Source organism: Columba livia, chromosome 13 (genome assembly GCF_036013475.1).
Source record: "Columba livia isolate bColLiv1 breed racing homer chromosome 13, bColLiv1.pat.W.v2, whole genome shotgun sequence".
NCBI classification, from domain to species: Eukaryota; Metazoa; Chordata; class Aves; order Columbiformes; family Columbidae; genus Columba; species Columba livia.
The window spans coordinates 13783698-13803175 of NC_088614.1; positions in this window are offsets into that span (position 1 = coordinate 13783698).

The window sequence follows — 19478 nt, forward strand, 5'->3', positions numbered from 1 at the left end:
GGAAACCTGTATCCAAGAGATATGTGTCTATGAATGAAACTTCAGATAACAGGCCTCTTTCTAAATTGGATCTCTGCTTCAGATGGTAATCCTGCTAATTTTATAACTTTTTCCCCATCTCCTGAAAGGTCAGCCTGCTTTATTTCCCTGGGAAGCAGCCTGGTCAGAGCGAGGAGATGTCACCTGCCCAGGTAGGAACGCAACCACGTGCCAGAGATGCGGTCCTTGCCAGCAGCAGTGGCTTATCTTAAAAGCTATTTTCTTTTTCATCTTTGCTTTAAGAATATTTGCTTCTGGTTGTCCTGCAACACATCTGGATACTTGTGCCTGAGTATGCTGTCTTTCTAGGATAGCTTGTAAAAATTATGCACTGGTTGCTACAGGCTGAAAACCATCTTAAGGAGGAATAGTGCAGCTCATTTTAAAGAAGATAGTTGCCTCCATTGGAGGAACAAACCAAGCAAACAATAAAAAACAAAACCCTGGACCAACCTGGAGGCAAATTTATGGCAGCTGGGGAGAAGCAAGTGAGCAGTTCTGCTTGGCTAGGAAAGAGAAAAAGGTTTAGTGTGTTTATGAGTGGGCTGAAGTTTGTGCCACCAAGATGAGCTAACATCAAATGATGTGTCCCTACCTGCTGTGTCTGACTTGAAGCCACATTACCCTGTGCAGTGGGGAGAGGGCTCTGGGGAGGACGGCCCCGGGGAATGTCTGAGGCTGCTGCTCCTGGTGCAGGAGTGCAGGGGCTTGAAGGCCCAAGGAGCCCTGAGAAAGTAATTTAGCTGTGTGCTGCTGCACACTCAGCTGGAAACTGTCTCTCCCTTTAATAGCTACAGACCAGCATAAAGCATGCTGCAAAGTAAATTGAATTCTGCAGTAACCCAGGTGGCATGTGATTATCTTCCTCCTCCTGAAAGGTTTGTCATAACTATGTATCAAAACCTCACCTTGGCCTGAAAGCTGGGGACACTGGAGAAACTTTGAACAAGAGAAATGAATCAATTGCTAATTTTGTATTACTGCTGTTACAAAATTGAAAGTTGGTGCTACCTGTGACCATATTGAAGGAAATAGCCCCCCAATGAGCAAGCTGAGGCTGCGGTTGTGAGCTGGGGTTGGGAAGGAGGAGTGCTGGTGAGCAGAAAGGATGAAGATACAAAACTGCATCACGAGTCTGCCAGATGCTAAGCTGTTGAAAATGCTGTAGTTAACTAACAAGAGTTCACAGAAATAGTTCTGCGTAGCTTGTCTCCCATGGAGTGGTAGGATGATCTGCCTGTGGCTATCTGTCAGTTTCTAGGTGTCACGTCAGCATGTCTTGGTTCTCAGGAATTACAACAGGAGGGCTTTTATTACATCCCTGCTTGCATGAGGTGGAGTTAAGCAGCCGGTGTGAGTTCAGCAGAGTGCTTGCACAGGTACTCAGCCAGGCATCCCATGGGAGCTGCAGGCTCTTCAAGCTCTCTTGACCTGGCTCAAATTTCTCTCAGTTCCTGGTTGCTGTTTCCTTTGTGTGCAGCATGGCTGGCTTGTCTCATAGCAGCAGCCTGAGTTTAAGGCAGCTGGCTCAAATGCTATTCAAGTAGGCTGTGAAATCAGACCATGGTGCAAGTGGACAAGGCTTATTGTAGCATTGCGTCTTGGCAGGGAGGCATCAACGTTAGGTTGAGAATTGCTAAAAGCTACAACTGGCTTTCCTCTGGGTTTTGATGGGACTAACACCCAGTCTGGGCACTGCAAGGTTAGTAAAAGTCTGTTAGGAAATAGTCAGGAGGGCAGTATGCAGTGCAGCAGGGGAACTGGTTGTGCACAGGTTGATATTGGATGGACCTGCTTTACGTTGTTTGTTGGTATAAATCCTCTCCTGTTTGGGGAATGTGCTGCTTCTAGGTGTTTAACAAAATTTATTTAAAGCATCAAGTTACTCATACCCGCATCTTCCAAATGTTCCTGCTCCACAACTTTCTATCCCCATAAAAGGGAGATGCACACACTGTGAAATAATACAGGTTAACTCTGACTTTGTCTAGTCTTGAATTTGTTGGGGATTAAGCACAGCTCTTCCTTGCTGGCAAGGCTGAGGTCACCTTCACCTGGGCTCTCATAGACTCTCTGAAGAGATCTCCTGCTTGGACTTGACATGTAAATCGGTGGTTCAGCTCCATGCATGATGCCTGTGGTAGGAGTCAGCACGATGAAATCAGCAAGGCGAAATCAAAAGATCGAATGTTTGTTTTTTTTATAGATTATATACAGTAAAATTCCATGAAATGGAAAAGATACTGGGATTAATCATGAGCTGAACTATTTTCCTGACAGAGAAAAGCAACAAGCCTAAATATTTTCTGGAAAATCATGCGGCTAAAGGCTACACCACAGACATGATTTCCTGGTACTCAAAGCATATATTGGTATGTTGTATTTTTTTCCATTGGAGGTAGATTCTTCTATTTTCAATAGGGTCAAGTGTCCAAAGTAGCTTGTGTACAGGTGTGAGCTTTCAGAAGGAAACGTGAAATCCACGAAAGCCAAGAGGGTGAGACTGCTGCTGGCTGGCATGAGCAGGCAGCACACACCGCTGCACTCTGGAGCTGGGATTGTTGCTTTTTATCTTAAATACGGATGGAAGAGGCCTCACATAGAACTAAAAGTAAGTGGCTTGGCTGGAAATAAAGCATTCACTGCAAAGTGTGTAAAAACGTGATAAAGCTGTGTAGGAAAGGCTTTGGTTTGTGCTCCTCTCTGCCCCCCAATGCAAAAGGAGAAGCAGGGACAGCTGTGATTTGCCAGGTTATTGTGTTCAGACTCCAGTTACATGAACTTATCCATTGCATGCCCTGCGTGTAACTGGGATGAATGGTTTGAGTGTTCTTGGATTGAAGCCCAGAGTAACAGCATCGGACAGAAAAGAGTAATACGGTGCTTTATTTTGTAATTCTGAGTAAGGTGTTTGGATTTTTTTTACTTCAAGGGGAGTACTCTATCAAGATACTAACCTCTGCAGCTGAGTACCTCAGCCCAGTTTTTCTATATGTTAAGAATCATTGAACATAAGAAGAGTTGAAAGATAATAGGTATGGATTTTTTTCACCCCAATATTAATCTTCTAAGTACTTTCCAGATGTCAATGTAATATTTGGACTGTATAGCTCACAGTGGTTTGGTGGTTACACTTTGGTTTAAGGTTGGTCTGAGAATAAAAGAGTTGCTTTCTCACCTCAGCCAAATCTGCAAAATGTTGCTTTCATAAAGCTGATGTTTCTGGGCTCACAGGAGACATCCACTCTTACCTACGCCAGAATGATGATGATGTTATTTGGGCACAGCAGAATGCATGTGTAAAACTTTTTTCATCTTGGTTTGGGAAGTCTGGTTGTCAGCCACGGGCTTGTGAAAGCAAAGAAAAATGTTTTAATTTAGGCCAAAATCTTGCAGAATGAAGAATGTGCTGAGGAAAGGTTAGCTGATCCTGTGCAGTTTTATTAGTATTCTGAGCTTCAGTCAGGAGATTAATAATTGCCACAGACAGTGTCTCTTCATATTAAAGTGTCTTCACATGAGTAGTTTGGGTGAGTGCAAAAGGACTGCAAGGCACAAGCAAGCTGTCTTGTCTCGCCCCAACTGATAATGAGTCAACACTTTAATATAAAGAAGAGACAGTTGGTAACAGTCATTAACATAACAAAGTGCCCTATAGATCACTCGAAATTCATCTGACTGCTTTTAAGCAAATGTTTTCCCCTGAGAAGTGGCAACAGAACAATTTGTTGAATGTTTCACTGCCTGGGCCACCCTGTTCTGCTGGGAGTGGAAGAGATGCTCCTGTGGGCCGGCTGGTCTTGAAACCTCCTAATAGAGGATGCTATTTGTTTGCAGTGGCAGCGTGCTGATTTTTTTCTTTTTTAGCCTTATTTCCTATCAAAATTGGACTCATGGGGTTTTTTTGTGTGTTATTTTGTTTCTCCCCTTCCCTGTCTGTTGGCTTCCTCCATTGGACAGCTTCAAGAAGATCTGACTTCTGCTAATATACGTAAGAAGAAACAGGAGTCAGTCAGGCTGCTGGTCCTCCATGTGAAGAAGAGACACAAGCTCAGCGGCCATGCTCTCTGCTTGGCCAGACCCCTGGACAAGTGACAGCTGGGGCTTCTGTGCTGGCAGGATGAAAGGTGGGAAGCAAGAGGGAAGAGGGGAGGAAGGGATGAGGGAGTGTAGCACTGGCAGCCATGATGTACATCTGGCATTGAAGAGTGCTCAGTAGAGGCTACAAGTAGGTTCAAGGAAGGAGGAAATGCCATGCACAGGAGCAGGTCTGTTAGTCTGGTGCTTATGGAGAAGTTTGATTGACTTCTTTACGTACTATCATGCTGGGACAACACAAGAAATGTATTGGCTGAATGTACCAAGAAGCCATTGTGCACCTGCCCAGAAGAAGCTGGTTTTGTCCTTGTAACTTGCATATGGTCTGGAGCCATGGTCAGACTACAGGTTTCTCCTGCGGTTTCTGAGATCTGCCTGCCTGTGGCAACAGGGCTGGTGTGTGCTGGCAGTTCAGCAGGTTTAGATCTTCCTGCCTCCAGGTGGACTTTGCCCCCCAGCAGCCTGCAGAGACCCCCTTCCTGGGACAGACGGAATGGAAAGGTTCGACTCCAGAAGGTAAATCGTGGGAGCTGAGAACATGTTGCTGGCTGGCAGATGAGTGGTACCAAGGGTGGAGATACCAGAGCAACATGGGGGAAGTAGTTTTGAGAGGCATGACTTCACTGCTGATACTTGCATACATGACTTAGAGTGCCTGCAGATGGGTCACCACCACGAGGGCAGCTGCAGGCACGTGGGACAGTGGCTTTGGGGTGGCTGTGTGCATTTTGGGACCTGTTGCTCACGAGCATGAGAGAATTCCCTGACTCTCTGCCAGCTGTTGGTGTTGGAGGGAAACTGGAGGCACCTCTTCCACTTCTGCCCACCCTGCCAGGGTAGCTATGCATGCCAGACACTCGTCTTTGGGGTGCAGGGGGAGCATGAATGTGTCGCTTTGTGCCGGGCTGTGCTGGTGGCCGTGTGCTCCTTCAGGGATGCGAGAGCGGGTTGGAAGATGTGCGGGTGGGACCTGTTTGGGGAAGGGCAATGGCGGGAGCAGCTCAGTGGCCCCACACTCATTGACTTAATTGGGGCTGCGCGGCAGGGCTGGAGGAACGCAAGATGGCCGGGATTCTCACGGCGTAGGGAGACTCGCCGGCGACAACCGGGACCCGGCCAAATCATTAACGTCAATTAAGTACAGAATGTGTAGATTACTGACATGTTATTGTTAGGGCTCTAAAGGAAATATAATTAATAAAACTCCGCCAGCCACACCGAGAGGCAGCCCTTTGTGTTCCCTGTGCCTTCCCCTGCCGGCAACGTCTATCTCCTCCTGTAGCCCCATGCTCCTTTCAGCAGCCTTGGACAGCATTAACATTTGAATTAACATAAAATCACTTTCTGAAATCTGTTAACATTCATACTGTTGCTGTACTTTGCCTGATCACTGCACTTTTTCTGTCGGTTTGAGCTCGGTGAGTTTTTTCAAGTGATACCAAACATAGACATATTATGCTGCAAAAATCACGTATTTGTTTAATGATTTCCCATTGGTATCTTTGTTGCTATGAACTAAAGCATTAAATAGAAGCTAGCACATTAACGCTTTGTTGTTCTACATAATAAATTTGAATATCCCCGGATGAATATTTTTAACAGGAATTTTCTGAATAAAATGCATACGTGCCAGGGTATTAGTAATTACTTCAAATTGGTTTTTGACATTTAACGTTGACATCTAAAATATCTCCTTTAATTTTTGGTTGCCTCTGCAAACAGAAGGGATGGCATTCGTCCTGGGGAAGGCTGGGTGGACAAATAACACTTCTACTCATGATGAGATGAAAAGCAATAAAGAAAATGTGCTAAATGTCAACAGTAAAGCATATCTTCTCTTCATGTGTTATGAAGAGAATATACCCCAAAATGTGCCTACACACAAAAAAAATCCTTTAAGTGACTTAATATGTTTGAATATTAATGGTTTGAATGTTAATCCATTGCAATTTTTTGAAAATTGGTTATTCAAATACATTATTACCTCAATAAATTCTCTACGGTCACTGTGGTAGCCATAGTATGAAAAAAAATAATAATAAATCTGAATTTACAAAATATATCCAAAACTGCATGGTTTTGCTGAGAGAAACAAAAGATGAAGTATATATTATCTAACTTGGTCTATTTTGTCCTTGCAGGAGTTGCTTGTCTGAAAAACCAGCAGATGGAGTCTGTTGGAGGACACGAGGGTCTGGCAGCAGCCTAAGAAACCAGCTTGATTTCATAAGCGAGCGATGACTGAAAAGCTTTACCATGGGAGATGCAGTCTGGAAACCTCTGCTAAGGAAGCTGATGCTGAAGCTTCTGCATTTGCAGAAAGCAACTTTGCTGGGAACCTGGGTGAGTGGCTACGGGATCCTGTGCCCCTGGTAGAAGGGATTTGGCCAGCAGCGGTCAAAGGCGGTTTCTACCCCTGCTGCCGCTTTCTGCTGGATGGTGGAAAAACCAACAGGCTTTGGTTTCAGCACAGCCAGCTGGTATTTTTCAGCGTTAGCAGCTTTGCATTCAACTGCACAGAAATAGAGGAGCGAGGGTGTTCAAGGGGTCCGGCAGGTGTGCTCCACCACAAGCTGTCCTGGGATATCCGTGACAGACAAGCATTGGTGGCCTGGGGGGAGCGGGGAGGTGGGTTTTGGGTGTGGGAGGGCTCTGGGAGCCACCCCACGGCACAGCCACACTGCAGGACAAAGCTGCTGGGGTGGTCTGAAGGGAAAATGGATGTCACGCTCTTATCTTTCTGCACAAGGTGCCATTCAACACTGTAACAGGTCTGAAGGCAGGCTGTGACGTGTCATGTCAGAGAGCATCTCCATGGACGCTTGGGTGCAGGAGAGGCCAGGGCAGAGGCTTGTGTGTGCACAGCATCAGTCGGGGTGGGAAAGCCCCCTATCCCTTCTCTTCTTAGTTTTTACAACATTTTGTTGAAATAATTATGATGAAAATCATGAAGCACCTCTATACTTTTGTGTCCCTGAGTGTCTCTCATTATGCACAAACACATGTCTTTGCCCCTGAATTCCCTGGGTTTTTTAAGAGGAAGAGGTTTGTTATTTGCAAGTGTCAGCAATTGCTGGGTTCTTTGCATGGAGATGGCCTTTGGGGCAGCAGTGTGGCAAACCCAAGTGAGAAGAGAGAATACCTGTGATTCCTGAGGGCTCCCCGACACTGTGCCATAGCAGAAGAAGGGTCATGATCAGGGACTTTGCAGCCAGCAGGACCTGCAGGAGAATCATAGGCATTGCTTGTGTCCCACAGCTGCAGTGCTTCAGGGGTTACGTAGTAATAGCAGTAATTCTAGGCAGAAGAGTGAATGAAGACTGCTCCACCTTTGACTTTGTCCATTCCCATGACATCTATTGCTCATCATTTTCAGCTTCTGCTCCCCTCAAGGCACCTCTCATCTGTGCCTGACGATCCTCGTGTGGGCATCTGGGAATGTTACTGGCTTTTGAATTTTTTTGGCTGCATTGTGACTCAGCTAATAGCATTCGACAACAGTAGACCTCGGTGAGGCAAAACTTGATAAGGCTGATAGAATACCGACCCATGTAAATCAATGGGAATTTTTGCCATTATTCTCTTATTTCATTTGAGCTCTTACGACCACAGTAACCTGTGCATCCCTTCTTAGATAAATGATGCATCCATGCTGCTCAGTCACGTGTGTTGTCCAAGGACAAGGAAAGAAACCAAATGACTCTTGAGTCCCTCAGGAGCCCCGAGAATGGGGACATCACAGCTGTATGCCAAGGAGCACACCCAGGCAATGAGTGCAGCGCAGATCCCCCCCTTTCACAGGCTGCAGAGTCCCGACACAGGGACCGACCCCAGGGTGCTCTCATCCAGCTCAGAGTCAGGCATCTCTGTAAGTTTAGGAATACAGAAACGCGATTAACTTCTCTGCTCAACCCTCAAAAAGCTGAGCACCCTAACTGTGAATTACAGCCTTTGCTTTCGTATCTGCAGCTGAGTTTGACATGTGTAGCTGCAGCTGGCCCTACCTCTACAGTTTTATTTGATAAATCTGATTGATGAGGGTTTTTTTAATTCCTCTCAATCTCTTTAAATTAAAAAAAAAAAGAGGGAAAGAAGTTGAAAAGAGATGTAATTGCAAGTAAGCACTATAGAAATCTCCAGCCAGCAGGCATGCTTCAAAGGAAACAGAACCAGCCTGGACCCTTTAGTTGCTGGTGAGTGAGGGCTTCAAATGTGACAGCGTTTTAATTTTGATCCCTACCAAAAGAGCTTAATTGGGAGATACTGGGGGTTTTGATCCCTATGGCCTCTTCAACCCGGTGAGCAGAGGCTGCTGTTAGCTTGGGTTTGATCAGTAACAAAGAAAAGTTTCCTCCTTGAGGGGCGAGAGCACTGCTTGGTACCGTTAAAGCCCTGATGCTACAGAGCAGCCTGGCTGGGCCATGTGGTGCTGTGAGCCCATCTTTCTTGGGTTCTCCTGTGCTTGCCATGGGCACCAGGCAGTGACAGGGCTCTCCCCTGCCTTTGTATGTAAATAACTTGTCCGTGTCCTTCTGTTTGCTCACACCACAATGCAGCTGCTGCCTGGGCTTCTGGGCATACACAGGCAGCTGCCTGCACCACCTCCTGCTGCCTGTCCGCATCAGCCCCCATCCCATCCTGTCCCATCGGTCCGTGCCCCAAGGAAGGGAGACCAGAGAGCTGTGGCTTTCCTCTGCTTTCCCATCACCTTCCCTGGCACATTCTCCTGCAGGGCCAGGGAATTAAGCAACTTATTTTCATTAGTGTCAATGCACCTCGCACCTAGCTCTAAACTACCAATTAAAGTTATCGATTCCGATCAGCAAAGGTACTAAATTCCAGTTGGAACTGAAAAAGCAGGTACTAAACTTAAGGAGACAGTCGCAGCCATGGATTAAAGCAACTGATTTATCATCTTTGTATCTTTACAAACACTAATCCTCAGGATGTGGGTCTGCACCAACTCCTGTGTGTTTGGAATCTCTTATTTCACCCGAGCGGGACAGATTTGAGCTGCGAATCTCAAACTGTCACCCTTGAATAGCTATCTTCCTCAGAAACTGGTTGACTTTTTGGTTCAGCTGATTAATTCTACAGGATGATTAATTATTGTGTAAAGATAATTTTGTGTTTATCAGTTTGGGACTTGAGAATTTATTCTTTTATTTGATCCTGCAAGCACAGTAGTAAAGTGTCGTAATTTTTCACCAACTTCTGCTGTGGATTCTCATGTGGCTTTTCTCGGTCTGCTCACTGTATTTAGTCCTTAGCTTGTGGCGTCTCCATAAGGCATTATCAGTCCATACATCTGTGCTGTGAAGAAGGCATTTAACATTTTTCTGTTCTAATTTCATCTGAATGAAGGATGCATCCAAACAGGTCACTGCCAAAATTAATTGATTGTTAGGATAACTTGTCCTTAGACCTTAAAAACAAAAAAAAAAGCTTCATCCTGTCATAGAGTTGATTCAAGAGGCATGAATGTCTGCATTCCTCTGCAGCAGGAGTGACCTGTGTCGGCTCGATGCATAGTGCTGGTTTAAAAAGCTAATAGTATGGTTGAACTGAGAGTGAGAAAGAATATGAAAGAATATTATAATTGTTCATAACAGAAATTTCTATAATTAAAAATGGAATTCTCTGGCATTGGAGCAGAAATAGCAATTTTCTACCCAGTGAAGCTCCAAATTATTTTAGAGGGAATTAGATGTATTCTGCTGGACTGCGATCACTCTGAAAGATTTTTTGATGCTAAACTGTATCTGAATATTGGAAAGAGTAAGCTGTGTTGTAGTTTCACTTGCTGCTAGCTTGGAAGTGGAAACTTCAGAGACAAAAGTGTCATAGCTTTTGTATTTGTTACACAGTTACGTTCTCTCTTGGCATGGTTCTAATGTGGGAAATACCTTCTATAACCATTGTGTAGTCTTGTATGCACATTTTTCACTGTGTTTGAGCCAAGATAGCAATTGGCTTTACATGCAGTTGCATCCTGAGAAGCTAATTCTATGGGCTGGTGGTTGAAAGGTGCAGGAGGTTCCTATTACAGGACAGGCAGCTCTGAGCAGCAAAGACCTGCGGGGGATTCCTAGATGGGACATCTCTCAGTTTCCCCAACACAACAGCAAAAGTGAAGATACCCTTTTCTTTTAATTTTTTTTTCCCTATTTGTTTTAAATTGACTTGTGCTGTAATCAACTGTTTCAGCATAACCTCCAGTGCTTTTCTGGCTTTCCCAAACCTGATCTTCCACATGCCAGAAGGCTGCCTAGATGGGCTCTGGAGATAAAGGCAACAAAATATTCGGGATATGTGCACATGCTGGCCCCAGCATTAGGTTGCCCTCTAGTTTTATCTCCACTTCAGTTCACTCCAGGCCTTTGCCAAAGCCCAGTTTGTCTGAGCAGTGCTCTGGTGTGTCTTCCAGGCTGGGAGCCTCGTGTGGTCACACCTCAAATATCAGTCCTAAGATAAACTACAGTTGTGTGATTCATTTTACTGAATGGGGCAAAATTCAAGTGAACACTTGTTTGCGTGAGAAAACTTGCTGGCACGGTGACTCCAGCTCAGACCCATTGGTACGTAGTGCTGGTATTTCTGGGCATGGCTGAGCATCCTTTGGAAAGGTGGCAGAGGGACCAGCTCCTCTGCCTGAGCTTGGCTGTGGTATATTCAGTGTAAATCATAAGAAAGCGATTGGTGTTTGTCTCCATTAGCTCTGATATAAATATTGCTGTTCTGCCCTCGCAATTGACAGTGAGCGTTTTTCTGCTCGCAGCCCTGTGCCAGGCACTGACAGGCTGCTCCAGCACAGAGGATGCCTGACCCGGCCTCTGACCTGGTGCTGGGGAGAAGGAGGTTGAGTTTGTGCTTAATGTACTGGGCGGGCACCCAGGGGAGCCTCTGCAATTCCCAGTTCTGTCACAAACTTCTACAATGGCCTTGGATAAATCATTTAATCTCTCTTTCTGCAGCAACTCTCCTTTTGGGGAGAGAGGTGGGAGCAGCGATAACAGCCACCTTCATCTTGTCTGTTTTTAGGGCATGTTTTTAATGAAGTGTGGCACCAGACATCTTCTGTTTACCTCTTTGCCTTCTCAATACAGGTGGGTTTTTACTTGGCACCTAAGACTTAAACTCACACCTGACCAGGGCTTGCATGTAAGTTGGGGCAAGGTGATAAAGCACATTGCTGCAAGAGCCCATTGGTATTTCTGGTCCCTCCGCCTCTCCCCTCGCTGCCCATGCCCTGCTTTCCCCAAGGAAGCTCTCCAGCTGTCCCCTGATGTCTGTGTTAAAGCAAGAGACAGCCAAATGCTGCCCTACCTAGCAGCATGGGGAAGTCAGGCAAGGGAACATATTTTACTTACAGAGCTGACATAATTGTTTAAAGCAAACAGACAGCTCAACATTTTTGCTAACTTACAAAATCTGGCATCTCCGGAGAACGTGTTTGGACTCAGCAAGGCCATTTTCACAGGCAAAGCATTGTCATTAATCTGCGTGTTTGGCATTGCTGCTGGAGAGCCTCCTTTTTGCTCTGAATGAGATGTATATTCATGGACTGAAAGTTGCCCAGTTTTGTTTTTATGCCGGCCGCATGGTTTTGATGGGGCGGGATCTCCGTGCAGGCGCTCGGCTCTCCCAGCTGCACCGGCACAAAAGCTCTGGTCACTGCTGCTGGATCGCCCAGCAGAGTGCGAGCTGTGATTGTATCCAGGCCAATGCAATCATATCACCTGCCAGTCTGGGGAAAAATAGGGTCTAAATACAATGACGACTGAATGATGTGGTCAGAATTAAAAAGGATAAACAGTATCTTTCACTTAACGAGCTCTGTTTAACATGTGAGAAAGCCACACATGCTTTATCTGTATTCTGACCAGCGAGGACCCTTACTCAGACTTCATATAACAATTCATCACGGCCGATTTGTGCAAGGCATATTTGAGATGTAAGATGTGTGACTCAACCTCTTTTATTCCCTCATTAATTTTCTATTCTGCCTGAAATGGGTTCTTACAGCGCTCATTGCCAGGGTATGAGCGCTGGTGAAAATGGGGCGTCAGGATTTTTGCTCTTATTTTTGTCGCTGTGGTTGGATAAAGGGGCAGATGTACAAACACCTGGGTGAGGCGGGCTGGGTGTCCTGAGTCGTCAGCACCTACTTCTCCCTGTGACTGCTGCCATGCCAGTGCAAAGCTGATAATAAGGGCTGGTCATTGCTGTATTGTTAACAGCATTTCTAAGAAAATTGGTGGCTGAACAATTGGAGTTTAGATTTTAGATTTTAGCTCATGTTGATACTTTTGAAGACTTCTCCTGAAAGTGCTTGAAGATCTGGTTTATTTGGTCAACTTGGATGCGCACCTGCTGAACTGCATGAACTACATGCAAATCTCATGCAGATTTGCTTTTTCTGTCCCAGTTCTTCTTGCTCTTTCAACACTTCTATACATGCTTCTCACTATATCTCTGTATTGTGTGCTTTATATATCTTTCTGCTATGATATGTATTAACTATTCAGACTCCCAATGGCCTCAGAAGATGAACAGCTTTATCTATAAGATTCCAGTAATAATCCATTTGTGTATGAAATGTGTTCTTCAGTGCATCACAGAGGGTTGGCATTATCTGGTAGCTGCAGAGGAGGCTACGGGCAGCTACTGTGTTCTGAGCTGTGCCTCGGGCTCTCCCACTAACTCCTGACAAGTCACTGAAATTCCTTGCAGTTTGCTGTATCCAAAAGCAGACATTTCTGAGCTTGAGGAATGCACAGGCTGCTGTGTGGCTTCCTGAGCAAACACCTGCAAAGCACCCCAACCTTTGAGGAAGTGCAACCTGTAAGTTCATACGCTCCAAGCAGTGATTCCAGGCACCTTAATGGGACATGTGGTGGTGGGTGGTGTAAGAGAGCTTGGTGACACCAACCATGTTGTGTGGAGGTGTTAGAGAAGAGCTCACCCGCCCTCTTGCAAATCGCCACCTCTGATGGAAATGGGCTTTTCCAGGTGTTTCGGGTAATGCATGTAGCAGCACAGCAGCTCACTCCAGCATGCAGTGGTGTTCTCCAATTATCATCCACTGGCCTCTGATTTAATTTCAGATTATCTTAGTCCAGGCAAAAAAAATGCATTCTGTACCAATCAAGAAGTATAGAGCACACAGTAAGTACAGTTCAAAAGCTGCATTACCCTTATCTATTAGTAACGATCAATTAGCATGAAGGTCAGTGGGTAGCTTGGAAATGAGTCAGATAAGAAGGGCAGAAGGAGGATTGAATGGAAAGGAAATTCTTGATTCATATTCGGCGTTTAAAGTCATAACTCTGTAACAGTGGGGGCGGAGGGTAGCGTTAAGTAGTCCTGCTGTCACACTGACTCAACCAGAGCATAAATCACGGTGAAGAGGCTGCTGTGGCTTTTTTCCTGGTGCTAAAACATCATATTGTAGCACAGAAGGGATCATCACAAGTTGCAAGAAGTCATCCTTGTTCTCCAGACCACTCTGAGAATCCCACAGTGGTTGCAGGGAGAACAGAACCACCCCTGATGCCCATGGCTGGGCTGTGTCACGCAGCCCTGGTGGGGTGGCCACTGCCACCTCGGGGAGGGGACCTTCTCCCCAGGCCAGGTAAGAGGGAGCTTCCTCAGAAGACACATCAAAGCTGCTCTTGACTATGAGAACTGATGTCTGAGGCAGCTTCTCTGCATTAAAACAGACAAGCAAACTGTGGCGTCTTGCCACAAATTTCAGACAGGATGATATGATCTTTCTTGTTCTCTCAGGTTTATGTATCCCAGGTTTTCACTGTTGCTGTGGGGCAGGTTGGTGGATGGGTAAAAATAATTCTGTCTCTTTTTGCTGTGTGAAGTTTATTTCTGCTCATTTCTCCCACGCAGACGTACATATACATGTATGCCGAGGCTTAACAAAACATATCACCTCTTTCTGTGCTGGGTGTGTGAAGGAATACACGTGCACTGTGCTTCCAGCTTCTGTTCCTGAAATACCATATGTTCTGGCCTGCAAGCTTAAAATGTCCCAATGAAGTGATGTCTTAGAGCATGAGAGCACTACATGACGGGTTTCTTCTCTGTTCTCTGGAGGCTAATTAATCCCCTTAAAATAGAGAGATAGTAGTGAAATGGGTGCTCTTGGTACCAAGCAACTGCACTGCCTGTTGAAGATGATGAAATGTAAGTACAAAAGAGAATAGGTAGGGGTAGGTTAAAACCAGTGTTCCTGCCTCTGACAGTTTACTTTGATGAATGCACTCATTCACTCAGCTTCACCATTTGGATCCTGCATAATCAGAGATAACAGGCGGATGGTTTGCATGAATAACTAAGTTTGTCATGTTTAATTTTCTTTAAAAAAAGAAACAGCAGTTGCTTTACCCTCATCCTTCAGGCCCAATACATATTTATAAATTGTCAGGAAATGAAAAGCCTTTTAACAGCACGCAACAAGCATGCAAAGCTATCAGGAGAAATAACTGGGAGAGCAGCAAGTGCAGGAGCAGCAGCCGCCTGCAGCTCAGGCGCGCTCACCTCGCTTCGCCTGCGAAGGTGATGTGGGCAGGGGATGCTGAGCGTGTTGTCTGAATTATTAGGATGTGTGGTCACCGGTATTTGTTTTGTGTTCTGCAGATGGTGTCTTCTGATGATGTTGTGCAACAAGAAGCATTAAAACTGAAAAATACAATACACCTGTGTTTGGCAGTGAGTTGGTAATTCAGCGACTGACTGTGCTGCTTAGTATTTGATAAGGTGCTTGCTTTATAGCATCCATCCCATCACTGGCAATTTCTTAAAAAACACAGAAAGTGCAGCTGGAGTTTGCATGGAGCAAAATGGTGGAGGAACGTCTCCTGCAGAGCAGTGCTCCCAGCAGCCACGTTGTCCCCTCCAAAGCTGGTCCCAGCTGCCCCAGGAGGAGCACATGAAGGTGAAAGATGGCTTTAATCCAGGACTAGCCCTTCCCAGCCTGTGTCAGGTGTAGATGTGGGCATCGTGACTGCTATTGAACACTGCTAATGTTACAATTAAAAAAAATCCAGTCTCTTTATTGAGCAAATGATTTCTGCAGAGAATAGTGTGATATATTAAAATGTCTGTGCAGAAAGCTCCCAAGGGAGAAATTCAGAAGAAGAAAGATTGGATCACTAAAACTGAGAGAGAAACCAGGAGTTGCTAATGTCAGGCTGAAGGAAGAAGACCAAATCTAGTTAGAGGGTCTTCTAACCAGCGTGGCTTTTTCCATAATCATCCTATCAAGAAGATCTTTGCAATGGGTGACCTCTGACTTCAATACCAATATATATGTCACCAGACACAAATCCCTCAAGAGCTAACTCAATGATATTTCAAGTAAAAACTACTAGGCAGAAGTGCAATCTGATTATCGGCGTGTATGCAGCCTGGGAGGCGCAGAAGATCTATGAATGCTGAAGCCAGGGAGAAACTCGGTGCAGGAGCACGCTGAGTCCCCTCCATCAGTCCTGCTGGCTGCCCACTGCTGCCCCTCCAGAAGTCCCTCTGGTGGCATGTGGCATGTTACAGCAGACCCCCAAAGAAAAGGAAACTTGAGATCACTTTGCTGGGTTTTAATTTGACTTTAGCATCATTTTAAACAATCTTAGAGTTGCTTTAAATTACAACCAGTTTATCACTCCCTGAAAAGCCCCGGGTTTGTGGGCAGAGTGGGTGCCAGGGTCACTCGCCCTCCCCAGGGAGCCGGAGTCCCTTGGGCGCCATCTGTGCTGTTTGTGAAATCACTGCTGAGCAACACGGCAGTGAAAGGAACTGCGGATATGAACTTGAGTGGGGTTTTTTGATTTAATGGTAAAAATGATAAATCTTACCAAAAATACTACTGAGATTAAAAGTATTATGTGTTTGCCACTCGTAGTCTTCTAGGGAATAGAGAATAATGCAATTGCAAATTCAAAACCACAAGGGCCTGTAAAACTTTGTTTCCCTGCTAAAAATGTCTTACGGAAAAATCTTTAAAGCATCAGTCCCTCTCTTTTTTATAGACTTCACTTCACCCAAGCGCTTACACACATTCTTAGTTTTCAACGTGCGGGCTGTTGTAACGATGCTACGGGAAGAGCACACGTCTGGAGCACTGGCATGTGGGAATGTTTGGCTGGACCAGCCCATGGCAAACGCTTGTGGGAATCTGGCAGAGGGTGGGTGTGCGGAGCCTGATTCTCATTTATGGCGAGGCGGCTGTACGCGGCTCCCCGGGTGAGCGGGGCTCTTGCGGCGACTATAAGTGTGTGTGAACGCTAAACCATGTAATCAATTTTAAATCCCCTGAAGTTATCCCAAAATAGTCCCACATCAGTATCATGGGGCTGGCAGACCACAGGCATCCATGTGCTGCGCTCTTGTCCTTCCCTGCGAAGCTGCTGGTGGGTGTCCCATGGCTGTGGTGGGACGATCTCCAGTCGCTGCCTTCCCACCCTGGCTGCTGCCCCATCCGTTGCCCAAGGGGCTGCATCGCACCCCTGCGCTTTGAGCATCTCATCTGCTCTCTGGGCTGGAGAGCTTGGTCTCAAACAGAGACATTAACATTTCTGTTAATAGGGATTTCTGTGTTGCTACATAGTCTGAATTGGCCTCTATTACTTATTAATGAAAATCCAAAAGTGCATGTACTTAAGACCTTGCTTAGCTAAGGGGAGTCTTCTAGGGCCAATTTGTGTCCTATTTAATGACTAATGGCTATTGAGACATAATGTCCACTAAGCAGATATCACATCCTATTTAGTATTTAGTGTTTAAATATTTAATTAATTAAACACTGCCAAATATTTAATTAAACGCCATCAGAGCCATCCTGACACTTCCATTATGCATAATGCAAAGGAAATCAGGGCTTTCCTTATCAGCCCCACAAGTAATGCAAATTCAACCTTACCCAGAAATAGCTGGGGTCTGTGTAGCCAAAATACCTGCAATCATACACAATAGAGAGGGCTGTTTTTTAAAAAAACTTCTTTTTTTCCCCTTTGGTTTCAAATGAGCTGAGCTAAATGTTTTCTTAGTAAATCAGGCTCTGAAGTGACACGTAGGCAAAGTGGTGGTACTGTATGCTGCACTGCAACAAGAATACTATGCTTGTATATTGACTTTTAATTATTTAAAAGTAAATGACTGCTACTTAGCATGGCATACCTGCCAGCAGTTTACACTAGTTTTGCTTAAATATTTACTCTGCTATTCAATAAAAAATGAGTCTACTGAAGCAAAAAATGAGAACCTACCATATCACATGGTCCCTCTCCTACCTGTGGCATGCCAACTTCACACAGATTTATCCACAAAGAGATGCTAGATTTTGATGTTCTTCCTGTACTCAGCCAAAATATGGGCTTAAATTTTCCAGTTAGGTTGCCTGCTACAAACTGGGTCATAATTATCTGGTTTTGACATTTGTTTTCATTTTTACTTGGGAAAACTTGGCACTTAGAAATACAGAAAACTTCAAATCCCAGTTTCAAAATCTGGACACCCAGCAGGTACAGAAACATTTAGGGCTGAATTGCTTATTTGAATATTTTATTACCAAGCTCCATCCTCCGATGCGTGCTGAAGCTGCTAGATCGTGTTTCATCGTTTCCAGCCTGTGTGGGGATGTCTTATTTTAATGCTCCCACATGGGATCTCTTGCTAACAAGGAATGTGGCTACCAGTTGGAGAAACCATTAAAGTGACATCGTTTTTATGCTTGGATTCAATCCATTTATTAATGAAATGAGGATACATATTTTGGTCTTTCTTTAGAGGATCTTACACAATCTTATTGGCTGCTCTGGCCAAATTATCTTTCACTGTAAAGAGCTGATGTTCCACTTGCTCAAATTGGGTTTTACTTATATAAACAGGCAAAAAAAAAATTGGACTCACACTGTAAAAAGCCTCTATTGTTAGGACCTTTATCTCTCAAGTTCAGTGATGCTTCACGTTGTCCGTTTGCATTTATTGAATAATCAGTTGCCTGAATAGCCAGGCATTTGCCTACATCTACAGGCTGCTGGGATGTTTTGAATTTTCATGTTCTCCTGCCCACCCAAGCAATAACCTCAAACTAAATTTGTTCCTTTCACTTCTCTGCTCCTTACAGCTTTTTAAACAAAGGTATACGGCCACACATAGTAGGAATAAAACGCCATCGTGCCCACGCTTTTCCCAAAAATGAATGCTAAATCTGAGCAGGATGGAGGACTCATCCACCTCATTTAATGTAACAGATGCTTGATGGTCTTGCTCGATGTAGGTCATACCTTTTAATTAAGTTTTACTTTATTCTCATATGTATACATATAACCCCACATAATTCATTTAAAGCGATCTGTGTATCAAAGATGCAGAGGTGGCAGGGAACTGGCAGCTGTGAGCAGAGAGGGGAAGGACAGGGATGGTGGGATGCTCGTGTCTTTGGTCTTGGTCCTCTCCCCAGCACTGTAGGCTCCCAGAGGGGGAAAGCACCAGCTATGGGGAGAAAGCTGGGCTCTTTGGAGAGGAGCTTTCCCGGCCAAGTCAGGGCTGGGGACGCTCTGCCAGTGCAGCGTGCACCCGCTGCACTCGCCGCACTTACCCAGGGACTCGGTCCCAGCTGCAGCTGAGGCCTTTCTGTGCTCATTTATTATTCAGCACGTCTTGACTGCTTAATTGAGGAGATGTGTAGCAGTCTCTATTAGCGCGTGAGCTCTTTGGAGGGGAAATCAGTGCGGACAGTGATTCCATGTTTGCATTTTCACTTTATAAAGAAAAACTCCTTCAGCCATCTGCCATCAGCCCGCAGGTCCCCAGATACAGTTACCAGCCGCTGAATGTTGATGGTGCCCTGTCTGGGTTTGCATTGCTGATCGTGCCTTGTAGCTGTAGCTAAAACCAGCCCTGCTTGTCCCGCACAGCTGCAGGGGCCTCCTGCGCACCCAGCCCCCAACACACCCATGTCTGTGGTGCCCGACGCCACAGCTACTGGAGAAGGGCTAATGCAGGGCTTGTTTGTGCCTACACGCCTTGTGGGAAATGCCTTCTTTTCCCCCAGCAGGAGAGAAACCTCTCTCTGACTGTGGCATGTGCGGTGGTCGAGAGACCTTCTGTGCTCCAGCAGTGTCATTGCCCCAGCTGTGCTTCGCTGCCCAGCTTCACCTTCGGCTGAGAGCTTTGCAGGTCGCTCCTGCTCCAGCCTGCCTCCCCTGGAGGATCTGTTCCCGCGAAGTAGAGATATTTGGGATACAATTTTCTCCTGTTGCTACGTTTAAAAGATCTCAACAACATTAAGTTTCTTATCGCATCAGTAGCACACCAGCAAGCTGTGC